This window comes from Ischnura elegans, chromosome 3, assembly GCF_921293095.1.
Source record: "Ischnura elegans chromosome 3, ioIscEleg1.1, whole genome shotgun sequence".
NCBI lineage: Eukaryota > Metazoa > Arthropoda > Insecta > Odonata > Coenagrionidae > Ischnura > Ischnura elegans.
The window spans coordinates 134408607-134426192 of NC_060248.1; the positions used below are offsets into that span (position 1 = coordinate 134408607).

The window sequence follows — 17586 nt, forward strand, 5'->3', positions numbered from 1 at the left end:
GGAACATGAGAAGGGTTGCTCGCAGGAGAGACGCGTGCCGCCAAGAAGTCTAGCAGCCTAAATCCGGGCGACGGAAAACCGTAGTCCTTTAAGGCCTGGTTACACGGTGCATTAACCCGTACGGGTTAATGTCTAAATGTATGAACGCGAGAATGAACGGAAAAATTCACCGTGTAACCACCCCAAAATGTACAAATGCATGAACGCGTGAACGGAAAATAGAACCTGTTCTAATTTCGTTCATGCATTCGCACAAGTTGATAACAGAGCCACCTGGTGGGAAACGACACATTTAGTTGTCATCTGCAGGGCTATTCCACGGCCGTCTTGGCTATTCAGTAACTCTTTACGCGTATTTGTTCATTTGTACTGTATCGTAAGTGCTTGAATCCTACCACAAACTCACCATTTGCATCTACACTAATATTCGCGTAGATTATCCCTGTATGTATGCCGGACATACCAAGTTTATGCCTATGGTATCTTATTGGTTGTATTATGCCGGAACAAAACAATCGATGAGGTTGTCACAGAGTTTTCAACGCGACATTTGTGAAATACAACGGCTATCATACGACTTATAGAACACATTTAAACATAATTTATATCTTACGAATTAACGACAATTCTACCTTTTATACGTCCGAGGTGGGAATGCGCTGGCTCACCACAAAAATACGACTCACATTACGCAAGTTCATAAATCGACAAGACCTCTAAACCAACATCTTTTCCATCAACAGCAAATATCTTCTTAACTTTATAACCGTCCCGGACAAAAGTAGAACAAGGTATTAAAAATATCTACTCTCATACATCATCTACACTCAGTGAAACAGATGACAGAAAAATGTCAAGTAAACACGGCTTAAAAACAAGATGCGTCTACAAATTTTCAGCCTAAGTATTAACTTTGATAACGGTTTGAAATAAATAGAGTACTATTGAGATATAGCATTAAGCGAGCGATAACGATAAATATTAAATATAAATAAATATTACTGGCACGAAATGAAATAACTTCGGCAACTACAATGAAAACCACTGTTTAAACGGCAGCGAAAATATATTACCAGTATGTGAAATTTCCTGGTCCTACATGAAACAACGAAAAGGGAATTATTTTCTGGTAGGTATCGTCTGCTTCCTACCTAATGATACTGTTTTCACATTTAAATTTTGCGCACTGAAAAGGGAATAAACAAAAACTAAACGCCTCGCGTTACGAGAAAATGTGTGAAAACTTGTGCGAACGCATGTACCGTGTAACCGCTCATTCATGCTCCTCGTTCACGCAAACGTCCATGAATTCAGACATGCAAACAGACACGCATTCATACATTAACCCGTACGGGTTAATGCACCGTGTAACCAGGCCTTTAGAGTTGGCTACGCCATATTGTGCACAGCTAACGGTGAATATCCCCATGGGGACCTCTCTTGGCCACGCAAAAATACTAATTGAGATAACCGACAAAAATGGCAGGCTATATTCATTAATTATGGAAGATCCTGTTTCATCTCGTATTGAAATAGGAGAGGAAACGCTAACAGCACACTGTAATCCCGTCTTTTCGGCAAAACAGAGAAGATTATGTACGTTTGTATGATATTCACGCACATTACGATAAAAAATTGAGAGATGATAAAAAATGTATTAAGTTGCTAAAGGTGTCACGTTGAATGACGAAGGCGCAGGAAAGATGGAATGAGTGGATGAGGCAAAACATGAAAGAACAAAGAAAGTAGGGGGACGCCGAAGATTTTATCGCTTGAACGAGAACTTGATGTATGAAGGAAGGAAACAAGCCGAGAACGCAACGAGCACTCCACTGCTAGGCAGCAAAGCTAACATATCTATAATTAATAGTAGCGGGCGTAACTTGATGGAAATCCATAATCGTAGGAATAATAACTTTGCTATTTCCACATGCTAATTTATTGAGACCGACAATGGTTTCGTTACAGCGTAACACTGACAAGGTGGATTGGTGGAAGGAATTATTGATAATGTTACGCTGTAACGAAACCAATAATAAATAAATAATAAATTACCATGGTCGTTCTCCATAAATCACCATGTGGAAACAGCAAATTTATTATTCCTTCTATTCCTACGCTAAAATATTTGTTTTTTATTTCAGTATTTGGTGATTTCAGTGCAGGCCAGCGGACATACCGTTAAAACGCACCAGTTACACCGGCCAGGATTCCCTTCATTTTGTATAGGCATCCTCATATACTGCTGCTCAGATAAAATTGTGATTATTAACTAAATTACCACATCATCAGGATGCGAATGTGAGTAACCCGAGGCTAAGTAGTCACCCCACCAGGATCCGAGTCTGGAATCTTCTGAGCCACAGCCAGACGCTATATCCGCTGAACCAAAATGTGAGGGCTTCGGGGAGTCCTTCGAGGACACAACGCACCGGGGGCGGGAACCAAGCCAGTGGCTTATACGCCCAATCACCCGGGGAGAGTGAGGAGGGGAGGGTAAAAGGAAAGAGGCGCCGCCGCGATAGGAGCCCGACGACGCCTCTGGGGTAGGGAAAGGGAAGGAAGGGACGGGACGGGGGAAAACACCTCAACGCTATAGAAGACAGAAGCGAAAAGGGCCCAGTAAATAGCGAAACCAGGCAAAGTCATTAATATGCCAGCGATTTTGGAGGATTAACCTATGAGGAAGAATAATCTAACGATCAAATCGCTAGATATCCGCTGAACCATATGACTCCATTTTAGAGTAGGATTATAGTAGTAAATCAACCATTTAAACTCCAAATCTAATTTCATAATCGTCGGCCCTGGGAAAGGAACTGCGCCCATCCTCCCCGAATATATGAACTGCACCTTAAATCATGAAGTGCATCTTAATGCCGGTTTATGGAGAAATATTAGCAAGAAATTAAGGGCACTGAGCTCTTGGGGTGAGACTATAATTTTCACAGCCCAAAGGGGGCTTTCATAGACAACTCTATTATTATCGGAGCCAGCTTGGAATAAGGGTGTAAAGTTTTGGTGGATATTCAATTAACAGAAAAACTAATGTGAAACTTTTAGTGCACAGTGTATTCATTTCTTTCATACGCTTCGCAATCGTGTTTTGTTAGTTCCAACTGCGAATCGTGGAGCACTATAAAATGAAAAATAACGAGGTTTTGAAATGAGTTTGAGAAGTAAAGTCATGAAAAGAAATGTTCGTTGGTTTGCTATTACAGCTCTACAGTCTCCTGCAACTCTCTCTCTTGGGAAGTTCTAGAAATCCCCATTGGGTTGCAATGTGTTCTCCCAAGAGGTATTCGTTTAGATTGGCAAAAACCTCTTCCATCTGCGAGTACAACTTTTCAGAAACCTCTCCCACGTAATCTACTAATTTTCGTCGAGGATAACACGTAAAATCACCGCATGACTCTCCCCGCACGGCGTGATGTTCTCCGCGAGGCGATCCGAATGAATGAGTAAACCAAGCTGAAGAGAGAGGGATGCACGCTTCTCCCACGCTCCCCACCTCCCCTCCGCCGCCACCACTGTTATTGTCTATCTCCCCCCCCCCCGCCATTCCTCCCCCTCCCCTCTCCAACCCCTTCTCCCCCTCCGAAGCGGTCCCGTATAAAACCGGTCGCCAGGGTGGCGGCCGGCCGTTGGTTGTGCGCTGGCTCCCGCGGAGCTCTCAGTGACCCAAAGGACGACGATCCCTCAACACGGAAGGCATTCTTTACTGGAGACTTGTACGCTCGTGGTGCGATCCTCGCGGGTGCAGCGAGAAGACTTTTGGGTGTGGTGGAATGGACTGTTTGCTGGCGGCCCTCTAGTACTGTCCTTCGCCTAGTACTATCCCGGCCCTGCTCCCAAGTGACCATCGCCTTTCGTCGGTTGAGGTGAGTGGTGTTGCTTCGAGGCAATGGCCTCTCTCCCCCTGCCATTCCTCCGCGCCCGCACTCAATCACACTGTGCTGCACTCCATCCTTTCCGGTGGTAAGGATTCCAATCGCCGCTGGCCACACATGATGTGCGACCTTCACTCTCTATGATTTAAACATGACGTGGATTTCAGGGGATCTTGTGTTGCATCGCTTTGCCTCGGAATATCCATTCAGTATTCGGAGAATTTAACGGAATTGATGGCGCGACGATCTTCTCTTCTTCTGATCTATGCGTAAGGTTGGATTATTTAGTGTGTGTTAGGGTTTCATCTCTTAGATTTGAAATATTTGAGGAACATTCCGAATCGAGGGTTTTCTAAAGCTTTTTTTCGGAGGGAGCGCGACTCAAGTGCATTCCTAAACCCTTTTTACTTGAAATATGGCCTGGAACTTTAATGCATTAAGACTCGTAAGCTGATTGTACAAGGGCGCAGATTAAACTCGGAATACAGTGATATTTAATCATGAGAGTGAGTAACATGCTCGTTTGGAGCACTTAATGATGTATTTAGAAACACCACTTTTGTTTTCTGTTACGCCCAAAGGATTCCTTTAACATGGCCTTCAGCATCGAGGTAAGAATTGCCCATCTGGGACCATCAGGTGATGCTATCAAATCAATTGAAATCGCGGCATTAACAATTCTTTAGCGCAAATTTGGATATACGTATTTCATGAGACATAAATTACTTTTGAAAATATTCCCATTTATGAGACCGAGATAACCACGGCACATTGGATAGCGATAATAACATGAAATCGTTGCAATGCAATAAGGATGGGTTGGAGTATCCTTTCCGCCGCGAACAAAAAAAGAGCGCAACATGTACATGATTTAAGAGGAGACCTTTGGCGGGGTATTGTAGGTTGCTGCCATTAAATTCTCTACTCTTTTTATCCCTTGACGTGTTTTTGGCCCAAGTGTGATCACCTTATGTCCCTCCGGAAATGATTTTTTTCTCTGAAAGTGACAATGTAAACACTAAGATATGGACTCACCACTATAAATCTATCGAAGGAAGACTTTCCGCGCTTTTTTGATCTGTTTTTGCGGTGCTGCGATTGGTTGAGTGCTTTCCTCGGAAAAGCTACTATTTACAAAGTAATTTATGATATTTAAAAAGTCAACTTGTTCCTAATCAGTCTAAATATTAGTCGAGAGATACTGGATCGGTTTTTACTATATTAATGATTTAATAACATGTTTTCAAATATTTGCGAGAAAAAGGCGAGGATTTCGGAAAGCTATGTAGCTTTTCTTGGGAGGTTCGTGTTCTTTTCCTCGACGTTGCAGCCAAATCAATAGGGGAGGTGATAAAAGCACTTCTGGCTTAGGCTCTCCGATGTTCATCGGTGGCTGTGGCTATGATCGCGAACGAGTGCACATGTCGAAACTTAGCATTTAACTCTTTCCCTCGGAGCTTCTCATCAAGCTCAACTTATATGCGCCGGCAAATCTTTTATGGATGAGGAGTAATTTTCAAAGGGAGAGGCGAGCAGGGGTCGCTTGCTGTGTGTGTCTAGCGGAGCGGCGATTCGTGGAAATATGCGTTTCGTTATTTCATTCTCCAAATCACTGAATTCGTTTGAGGAGCACCCAAGCAGCCATACGAGCCTGCATTCGCTCGTAGTCATATAACGGGTTCCCAATGACCATGACTTCATTTGCTTACGTTAAGGCGAAGAAAAAATCTCGATAAATATTGATGAAAGTCCCGAAGAAAATAACTAAGAGTCTTAAACTTGAACAAAGGTGTCCCTATTTCTTGAATGGCTTTATATCTCGTTTGCATCCCATTGTTAATATATTTCCGCACCAAAAAACGATTACGTTCATGTAAGATTTCACACGTGATCACCACTTATTTCGATTAAAAGATTAGCATATTATTAAACTCTTGTAAGAGCGTATCACCATCACAGGTAGAGAATCGTCACTCACATTCTATTCAATCATCCATTCACTCATTTAAGTTACATATATTTTTCAATTCTACCAGACGTAGTGATGATTCCCTGGCAAGGGCAAGCGTCCCCTCATCAAATGTGCCTTTTGAATCATTTTGTTGATGTATTCTGTAACAAAAATCTCATATTTGAGCTGAAACTGAAAAGGACCGACATGAACTGAAAAAAACAGCTAGCTTTGTCCCTAGCGGGAGGATCGTAATATTTCTCAGTAGAAAATATAGCATTACGTCCGTATTCTTGTAACTAATCACAAAATATAATTATTCGCTCTTCGACTTTTTCTAAACAGTATAATATTTCGATAATTTGAACAAATTTTAAATGGGTTACTTTTCTGATCAATGGCTTATTCATTTGATAATTTATTCCAAGGAAAGATGATATCATTCCATGAAAACTTCTGATCGTCAGTTTCGTGAATGCGTATAAAAACACCTGCTTAGGATTTGAGCCTAATAGGATGTAATACCCGCTGTGATGGAGTGTTGTCTTCCTAATTCGGCTCGAATCTCTTTCGCAACCGGCAGTATTCTCATGGAGAAAGAAAATCGCAATCAATCATCTCGAAGGGAAGAGAGTGCTCCTCCGCGTTTGCAGCCGCACGCGAAACACTTTCCATTTCATCGAGAACAATTACGACGGCGCGGCGTTTGGACCCGTCCACTTTCCACCGTCTCCTTTCGCCCTGACGAACACTGCAATTGCCGAGGGCGCGCCGCCCATCAAACCGTCCCAAGCCGAGATGAGGGAAGGGACAGACATCTGCGAGGCTGACTCCCTTCAGCGTACGGAAACTTAGGCGAAACGTTTTCACTCGTGGTATCCGTGGGCAAAAAAGGGAACGACTAATTTTTTATGTGCGATGCAATTATAACAATTAGTGTTGAGGTATATTATTCAAATTACGGCGTAGTACATTTCTAAACAAAATGGAAAAAAATGATCTTGTATTAAAGAGGGAGTTTGTATATGAGTATTTGAAGGATTCTCAAGACTTATTCAGTAACTTTATGATTTATAAGCATCGGTATGGCATGTTTTAATATGTTTTAAACGTCGATGGCAAGTAGGCAATCAAATAATATTTCGGCGAAAACAAAATCACGAAGAAGTGCATGTTATACTTTACATCCCTTACATATACTTTTGCTGTTTTCATTGTTGTGTAATTCGAATACGCCCTATTTAAATTATTATAGTTAGTTGCAAAGCTTATTATCACAGACTTTTGGAGACACGATTGTTTACCTTTATTACTCGCTTCTGTTACCTTGATTCAGGTGACACTTTCGCGAATGCTGTCATATATTGTACGGGATCTACGAATGAATATTATCGATATTATTCACGGGAATAGTTTCCGCAGGGCACCCCTTGATCTCAAAAGGCACATTCCACCACACTTCTCCCTATTCTTTTTCAAAACCGTGTCCCTGACTCGCTAATCCCTGAACCAATTCGCCCTCCCCACCAACGAAACAAACAGTTGGCCCTGAAGGAGTCATTTTGCGTCTTTTCCGGGATTTTAATTTTGGGTCTGGAATGCCAATACTCGTCAAAGTAGGAGATCTGGAATGCAGTCAAATCCGTTGAGTAATCCGCGCGAGGGGAGACGGACGGAGTTACATAGACTCACACGGTTAATCGGCCACAAACCGTACCACGGCAATCCTCTTGAAAAACTATGGAGAAAACGCCAAAAATCAAACTTCTACACGAATTCTTAATTATGCTTTTTCAAAATTAATCCTGAATGGTTTAAGCTATCGCCCACGATCCACTTCGGACGTAACTTAAATCATCTGACGTTTATTTTTTCGCGCGAAAGTCTTCCTTTGCTCATTCCCACTGCCAATCCATTCCTTCCTTAACTTTGTCGCGAAACAAAGTATTCAACGAAGAGAAGCCAACAGAAATACGAAGCCACTTGCTCGAGCCTTCTGCGGTGCCGAGAGCGTGCTGGTGTCCTCGCGATCACTGCCCCGATTTTCAGATCGAGTTTCAAAGAACTAGCGACCGATTCTTCGGGCTGTAAGTTCCGTTCCGTTCAAAACAATGTTGGCTTAGACACTGTCGCCCTTGGGCTCACTTTCGGCATTCAGTGACGCTTTCAAAGTCGCCAACCGCTTTGCCGTGATTTGGACGACAGATTGCGAAGCATTGTGCTCGCTTGTAGAACAGTAGCGGACACAGAAAAAACTCCAGAAGGGGGGGGGGGGCGCAAAAGATATCTCGAGCTAACTTTACCTTTGACGTAATGACAGATAAATAAAAGTCACATGAGAGTTTAAGAAAGTTTTACTTAAACTGATTATACGCATACTCAAGACAATGTCATCTTATGATGTAAAACAGTTACAATTGTGGTTCAGCAATGCTATGCAATCCGGGCGGCCCTGCAAAGGGGGGGCGCGCGCCCCCTGCGCCCCCGTATGTATTCGTCACTGTTGTGGAAGCGCCCCCGCAACGCCTGGATGTTAAACTTCTAATGGATAATACGAGGAACAACTTTTATGGGATAATTATCGTGGCCATGGTGACACAAGGCGCTGCGCTATTCTTGCTGTCCGCGTTGATCGCTTGACGCTGCGCTATTGATACTGGCGCACCGGCTGGTAGGTTAGGATAAATGTCGCCTAACAGTTATGCACAAGCGGCGATTGCAATGGTAATGTGAAAAACTGGTACCCGTGGTGCACCACGATTTGGCGTGGCGTGTTATAAGAGATTTTTACTGTATAAATAAAAATCAGAGAAACTTTCTTAACTTTGAAGCATTCAACTATGAGAGAGAAGCCAGTAGAAATACTCGCTACCTTCTGCGATGCAATTTCCTATTTATCGTCCTGCTATCAGACCATCCGCCATGACGATGTGTTGGGGGCACGACCCGGGGGGTCAGGGTGGTTGAAATCCCTCTGGGGGAAATCCCTCTTTGAATCAAATTTATTCTATTTTGGCACTTAAAATTACAAAATTGTGAGTGCCAAAATAGCATTGGTGGGGTTGAATAAATTTGTTTCATGGGTTAATATTTTTCTGCTGAAATTAATTTGTTTGGGTAGCCATGGGATGCAGGGGGGTTTCGGGCCCCTCTGCATCCCAAGGAAGCCAACCACGCCTTCAGAACGAAATAAATATTAGGTGCGTCATTCCCATCAACGTACGACATATATTTCATTTAGCAAAGTTTGGGTGCTCAATGAATTGATTTTTGGGCCACTTGAGAGCTAACGTTTCGGACAAGCCACAACAAACTCAAAACTCTAAGGAAACAAAAATAATATTTCAGGAACGAAGGCTAAAAAGCTGCCCAATTCATTCGTATATTCATATAATGCCGTATCAAATTCCTCAAAAGCGAAAAATATATGCATCAACATATAGCGTTTACTACATAAACAGTGGTGCGGTTTTTGTCGTAAATGTCGCCGCGTCCGAAGGCGTGGATTCTTTTGCTGCAAGTGAAAGACGCTCGTCCGTTGGCAAAATCCATTCATTAGCGGAACAGGAACTGCAGCAGTGGGGACGAAGGCAGCGCCAATAGCGGTGGCTGGAGCAACTCGGTTAGTGGCTTATGGTGAGGTCATTTGCACCTTTTAAGGGGAGGTGGGTAAGGAGGGCAGGGGGGGCAACCCACTTGATTCTGGATCTTCCGTCTTGAGCATCGCAAACCACCAACTCATAGGCGGATCCAGGGGGGGGGCACGGGGGCACGTGCCCCCCCCCAGACCCTAAAGGCCTGTTTACTCGATACATTAACACGTAAGAGTTAATGTACGTTTGCGTGAATGTTTGAGTGAAATTTTGGTGGACTGGAACGGAACATGTACGAATGCATGAACCAAACAAGAACAGGTTTTATTTTCTGTGCATGCATTCGCACAAGTTGGGTGCATTTTGGCGTTCATTTTCGCATTCATACATTCAGACATTAACCCGTACGTGTTAATGTACCGTGTGAACAGGCCTTTAAAATATGCAAGATTTTTAATACGGTCCCATTATCATTGCGTTTGTTTTGTATTATGAAATATCCTTGTGCCCCCCCCAGAACAAAATCCTGGATACGGTTTCGCTTGTGCCCCCTCCAGAAAGAAATCCTGGATCCGCCCCTGCACCAACTCATCATCTGCTCAAAGGCCACACACACACTTGTGTCTGTCTTTGCCGTCGCACCCAACGCTCCCATCTCCTCTGTAATTTATGTCCAATCGATTGAGCGCACCTTCGTTTTCCTCAAAGAGGCTAGTGCATTGGGAGTGTTCTTATTTTTTGAAACAACAGTGCTTCAGCGGATTTCAGTCCACTGAAATCACGAGTGAGGCCGACGCATTGGTTGGCTGTCGCTCTTCTCTTGGGGTTTTCATCTTCGAAACCTTATTCTTTCATCAATAAATTGACGAGGCATTTCGCATTGACGACCCTTGTCACCAGTGGAATGTGTCTCAAATTTTACTTAATAGAAAATTATGTGATTTAATGCGATTTAAATTATTGTGAGTTTAATAAATCAACCGAAGGGGAAGTGGTATTTAATTTAGGGTAAGTCGATAACCGATGTCGTTATCAGCGATCCCTCTCCCCGTCCTGAGATTAGGATTCACATCATGTCATTGAAGCAAGTTGCTCGGGATACAATTCTTATAATACTATTATTTATAAGAAAAGGTCCAGCCTGTTTTAGATATGGAATGCGGCGATAGTGATCACCACACAGGAATATTCTAGCCTTGGGTAGCCAGTCAGTGGGCTAAGTCTGGCCACGTAGCTGTCTCTCCTCCAAAGGAATCTATGCCAGTTGACGATCTGATCAGCCAGCAGAGTCTCTATCGACGACACCTGACCGCCTCGTCCAATGATTCGGCCCTTCGAGATTCGAGTCCAGAGGAAAGGTCGGACAACACAAAGGTCAAGTTATAATTACAGTCGAAAATTGCCGTTTATCGAGTTCAAATTTCAGAGTTAAAAAAAATTAAATGTGAGGCAATTGGATGGAAATGGTGTTGAGTCACAGGAAAAGGGTATAACGGTCACTGATTTTAAAGTTATTCTCAGTATGCTCGCTCACATGAAAACGAAGCGAGAAAGTTGGGGAATTCGGCGAGTGTGCAGGAAATCGGTTTTTGACTATACTGACTGTGTACCAGCAAAGAAAACAGAGATATAATACTGGAAATCTAATTGAATATTGCAATTGCTACATATTAAACACCCTGACACTGTTTGGCAACGATGGTAATGATATAGTGCGCTATAGCGCGCTAATATAGTGCCAAATAGTGCGCTATGCCTTCGGAGCATTCATTCGATGTGATTTTACAACTGCCAATGAGATACTAGCACTTCGATGTTAATCCGGATTCATAATTCCATTTGTTTCGTGCATATAATGATTGATGCATCCTCTCTCGTAAACACGGATTCATTCTCATCTTTCGCCATACATATTCTCGACCAATTAAGACGTCAATCATCGCGCCCCCTCTTCTTTCAAGCCTCCGAGTGACATTCTCGATGGGTGAGCTTTTACGCACGTAACCATCTGCACGTAGCTGTATTTAGGTAATTTCTTCTCTTCTATAACCACATTTAAATTTCCGCAGTAGGTACTCTATTTCCACATTGGCTGGTTCCATATTGATTTTTTATTTCCCCGGATAGAAATGGGCGAAAGTTAAGATTTCGTAAATGTAAACATTTTATCCGAATCCATAACATCCAACCCATCGTGATGAGCCACAATTTCTCAGTATTGCAGACAAAATGCGAGCAATTTTCGCGCGACTGATTTCCTGGTAAGGATAGTTGAATACTCCAAGACAATTGACCTCAAAGCGCAAGATGTCATCAAAATTCGCTTATTCGCTGAAAAAATTAGAAAGCAAAAAGTTATGTAAGAAGGTTTTTTTAAGAAATGATATTGGAAAAGTAATTGATTTGCATGAGCTCTTGGTAAAGTGAACGAAAAGGAAGATTTCTGGCAATATCCTTCCTCAGGATACCGTTGGTCTTCACCATGCTGAGGTTTATTTAAGGACGCGATCGCCAGAGTATTTTCCTGCGTAGTGGCTTATAGTTTGTGACCCACATAGCTAAAAGATATGTTGCAGCCACTATCGTCTATGCGGCCCCTTCCGATTTTTTCTTGTTGGCCGTGCTGAGTAATCATGGATAGGAAGTGAGGATTGAAACTTGAATTGTACAAGTAGCTCGACGAAACCTTGGGATGGTGAAAGTAGGTGAAACGTAATTGAACGACTTACATTTTAAATTGCCTTGTTTCTCTGCATTACAGGATGCTATTGACTGGAAATTTAATTGTGCGCTACGAGTGAGACACTCAATTACGCAGCGACTTGGTAAACGTCGGCGGGACAGATAATCCTCGGATCAGTTTTTAACTAGTATAGTTAAGCAATCTGCATAGACAAGAAAGAGCTGTCGTTCAACAAGTCACCTCTTCTCTCCTCATTCCTCCCCACCCACGACCGATCGCTCCAACGACCATCGCCTCCTCCAATTATCCGAGTGTCCTTATCACCCTCATCTCCTCTTATTGTTAAACTTCTCAGTTGTTCTTTTTATACGACGAATAAAATTGCATAGCCATGCATGGCATTTTCACCTCCAAATTCGATCAAAATCACATTTTCGGTTTGCAGTCGTTTTCGAGATAATTAACCCTAAAAGGCCAAAATGCTCATAAATTAAAGGCATTTTAAACGAATTGTGTAATTTATTATAGTTTTTCTATAATAGGACCTGTTAATATGGCCAATGGCTGGATTTAAACATGGCTAAATCGAGAACAGTAGAAATGGAGCTAGTGCATGTACAGAGTTGATTTTGGTCACGTTTGGTGGAACTTTTGTTTACGATAAAAGTTGTAATAACTGATTACCTCAAATTAATCAAAGATCAGGATTAAAATAAAATATAATTGCCAAATATAGTTGCCAAATTTTCTCATATTTTCGCCAATTTCCAGCCGCATAAACTATGAAACGTTCGCTTTATACTCGGTTTGAGCCCTTACTGCAGTGGATAATTTCACGTAAAGGTCTGGTTGATATTTAGTCGCGACATGTTAGGACATGGTGACGCGTGCCTCACCTAATGACTCATTGAGTTCCATCGCCTCACGGAAATTATAAATACATATTTGCCCAGGTATTACTGCGGCGCTAGATTCATCAATGCAAACCGGCTTCTGGATAGCCACTTGGTACATTCATTACCATAGCTGGGATTAACAATTGAAAAATTAACGATTGCAATTGAAAATGTGTTCACTATTTACTTCAATATTTGCTTTTTATGTATCATAACTTTAGACTGACTCAGAACTAACGTCATTTAATTTTTTTGGTGCAATTCGATCGGTTCGAATCCAGGCGTGAAACTACTTCATTAGGCAAAGGGGAAATATAAGAAAAATACTTACAAAAAGTTACACCCTCATAATAGTGAGACGAAGAACAAAATATTTTCTGAAATGGATGCATTTTGTTTGAAAATTAAAGCCTCAAGGGAATTATACCAACCAGGATACACTTGCATCCTTTACTCTGCACTTACTTACTTTTTTATTGCGGATGGGGAAGCGGTAAGGTATTTTCACGAGAGTAGCACTGTTGACAAACATTCAAGCTATAATAGAAATATTTTAATTAATTGTAATACTGGTACTCCACTATCAGCACAATGTGAAAAGAAGTTCCTGCTACAGGAATTCTTTTTTCGGATAGGAAAGCACGGATTTCCGATATCAATTTTGAAGTGAGAGCATTATTACAGTTTAACTTTTCAAGATAAAATTAATCAAATATTCCTGAATTCGTTTTCATTTATTTTATCGTAATTTCAGAAAAATAGTTTAAAAGTTACTCTCAGATAATTATTTTAAATATTGAAATTATTATCATAACTTTAATCAGTTCTTTTGGGTAACTTCTCCAGCGATGTAGATTATTAAAGACTCCAATATAGCCTTAGATCAGCCGCACTCCTAACTAATACGTTGCATTCTACTTCCCTAATAGCGGCTCTTGAATTTCATGGAAAACTGTCGCTGTATCAAGAGTAATCACTTCTGTCCAATTTAACATCTCTTTCGGAAACTCTTGGAGTGTTTGTTGAATTTGTTAATAGTGTTGGGCCTCGTGAAAAATGTAATCGGAGTAGATCTGACCCACTGTGAGAAAGGGGCATTTTGAGAAATAGTATATCGACTGATCCAGCTTGCTTGTAAGGAAATACGTCTTTTATTAATAATGTTGTAAAAGAAATTGAGGGATGTTCAATCGATATTTTAATAAAGACAGCACTACGCGTGGGGTACACCATTTGACGCTTGGCTTTTGACCCGAGGGCCCTTGGGCTGGTCTAATCCTTCGCACACCATCTAATAAAAGCCCTTTAAGTTCGATCTGGCCGACGGTAATTTAACACATTCCCTTAATGCGTGAATTTCACACGCCTGGGGCCTAGTATCGGCTGAGTCTTACCCTCTTCTACCCTAAACAACCTTCGCCTTGAATAATCACTAAGTATGCGAAACACGCTTTGAATGCGTATCATCTCAAAATCGTCATAAGGTACACCTTTTTGAAATGGCAGTGCAGCTGGTTATCACTTAAAAAAAACAAGTAAAAGCACTTCAAGCTTTTCATTAATGTTTTGGAGGTTGATAAATTCTCAACGGATCACGGCGGGCGGAAATCGGAAAAAGCCGGACAAAATTACAAAATTGCTTTTATTGAGATAGAAACTTGAAACTTCGCATGCAAAATCAAAAATGATTTAACTTTATGGAAATGCACCATTTGACATCATTCTGACCCGTTGCTGAAATACAGAGGCTCAAACGTGGTAAAATTTCCAAAAATATTCCCGTGTTCAATTTTCACTGAAAATCTTCCAAAGTAGATAGTTAATTTAAAGGTGAATTCTGACAGAATAAAAAAACTATATAAGCTGTCAACATGGTGTTTTTCTTTCAGTTGCCGTAATCTTAAAAGAAATAAACGATAAATTCTTCCAATATAGTTACGAAATAGCGAACACTGTTTTTCGACAAAATTTTACGTTTATAAGAGTTTCAAATGGGTTTTCGGTAGAGTCACGCAAAGTAACTTATATCATATCCTAATTAGGAGATTTTTCAAGGTGTATATACAGTTACCATTGAAATACGTTTGCGATGCAGGAAATAAAATTGATTTGATTGATTTTCGATCGCACGGCAAGGTTCTCAAGGGTCACCGCTTGCCGGAAGCTGAATTAGCCACACACGATACGTTTTTCGAAACTGCATGGATTTTAACGCTCAATATTCAAAGTTTTTCAGCTGTGCTTCAACATACCGATCCTCAAATTGTTTGCAGGGAAGAGAGCGTAAAATTTTCAGCCGAGGTGAGTGCACGATTCATTGAAGTTGATTTAGTTTTCCTTGGATACGATTTGGGACCATGCTTTTATTAACGGCGTACAAACCTCGAAAAAGTACGTTGTTCTTCTGAGGCTCATACACAATTATCTCCTAGAAAGACACCAGCTGAGATCATTTCACCCTCAGATTCCTATCCCCCAGAATTCACCAGCGAAAACGGTCTTTTTGTGACATCGCGGAACGGTGACTTTGACGGGCTTATCGGCGTTATTTTCTGTCCAACAACTTTCTGTCTTTACGTCGTCGTTATGCCCTAAACTTGAAATTTGTCCGTCGGAGTAGCACAACAGCAGTAAAATATTTTTGCTTAATTCATCATGTTATTTTTAGAACGAAAAACAAGGAAGCTAAACCTATAAGTAAAACAAATAAACGGCTTTTGAAATAGTTATAATTGGCAATCCATTTCAACGATAAAAATGAAACATTACAGCGCAGAATAAGATAAACAATAGAAAATAAGCACGAAAAAAAGCACGAAATCTTTCTTCAATAGAAAATAATATCAAAAGGAGGGCCGAAAAGCCAGCCACGGACAAAGCCGAAAAGCCTTGTAAAGTGTGATGACGTAATAATATTTTTCAACTTTTCCATTTTTCAACTGTGTGTATATAATTATAACTTATTCATTAGGGCGATTATCATCCTCCCATTGCAACTGCAGTCACCTCTTTTTGCATCGAGTCTTTCTTAGAATCATTAGATTTTCCTCTCTAATGTTGGTCGGCAGATGGATTATAATCGACAGCAGTGACGTCTTGGCATAATCAGCAGTGCCGGAACGCATTTTCCTGAACTTTCTTCAGAGGTAAAATATAAATCAGTGTGGTTTTTTATTGCGAGTTATTACTTACATTTCCTTACTGATTTCTTGTTTTTGTTACTAATTTATACATGAGAAATTTTAAGGCAACAACATTGATAAAAGTGTTATTTGTCTTATATGTCTTTCGTTAACCAGTGCCGGAACGGCGCGGCGTTTCGGCAACATGGCACCACCGTGGTGACTTCAACGCCAGGAATAGCCCTTCGTATGGACAAAAAGACATACCCACTTCAAGGAGGCGATACCTTTTCCATTTCTGAAACAAGTACCTCCTGACATAAGAGCCTGTGTAAAAACACGCATTTTAACGTTGGAATTGCAATTTCAAAAAGCCAATTTTGGTGGCCGACCGCAGACAAAAGCACTTAAAAACGCGAGATATATATTTTGAAATTTTCGGGAAAATAATGCAGGCATATTCTTCGCATTTCTCGCGCCCTTTCAGACAACTCGGTCGCTCTGTGGGTCCGCTTGAGCTGCTACGCGCCGCGTAATGTTCCGGATGACGCGTCCGTGGGCCAAGATGAGGAAGAAGGACTCGCGAATGCCAAGGCGGAGACAATGACCCCGGCGCGGAGCAAAGCAAACAAAGTGCTGGGAAAATCGCGGGTCACGCTTTTGACGGGGCAGCGTCGTCTGTTGACCGGCTCCGTTAACGGTCGTCTCCCACTCTGCTGGCCAGCAGAGAGCAGCGTTTGAAAAAAAAAGGGTTCCGGAAGCATCGGACGAATCGGCTCCTTCCGCCCGAGAGCCAGCGAACTGCATCGGGCATTCCTTCCAATTGGCGCCGACGCAACGAAAGAGCATCCTCGTCTTCACCGTTTCTGGAACCCTATCGCATAACCCATCCACACCTCTTACGCAGTTAGCGGTCTACGACTACATGTGGCTGCGAAAGTGCACTTTCACTTCAATCTGAAGTCAGGGTTGATATGAGCAGCCATTTCCCCCCTTAATTATCTTTATTTTATGCATTTTTTAAGCAAAGAAGGAATCGATAGCTCCGCGCATCAACTCCCTTTTTCCAACATAGTCGTGCGTGCCACGAATAACCCTCCTCTTTATCCCGAGAGGGTAGGATTCGACAGAAAGCGCCTGGGAAGACAATTTCCAACGTCATTGCTTAATTTAGGCACCAGTGCTCTTACATTTTTCATTCTATTTTGAAGTGAGGGTTTATCTGTTCAGCCACCACGATAGATTGTCAATTTCAGATGTTATTTTGAAGGAATAAGACGTTAAAAAAACTGGAGATTTTTTTCCCGTCAATCGTCATTATTTTGTGTTTTTTGGCCTTACAAAGAATGGATCAATACCTACGAAAAATGAATCATTATCTTCGTGCATATGAACAGCATGTGTTACCTACTCGATTTGTGAGCACGAAGTTATGGTATGGTGTACTGAAC

At 41.7% G+C, this 17586-nt stretch overlaps 1 protein-coding gene across 1 annotated transcript in view; it reads left to right on the forward strand.

The window, feature by feature from the left end:
* The first annotated feature begins 3638 nt into the window (after positions 1–3638).
* Positions 3639–17586, forward strand: part of LOC124156608 — a 113677-nt gene continuing 99729 nt past the window's right edge. Inside the window, exon 1 of the mRNA XM_046531253.1 lies at positions 3639–3881. The gene's annotated coding sequence lies outside the window, so the exon portion shown is untranslated. The remainder of the gene's footprint in view (positions 3882–17586) is intronic.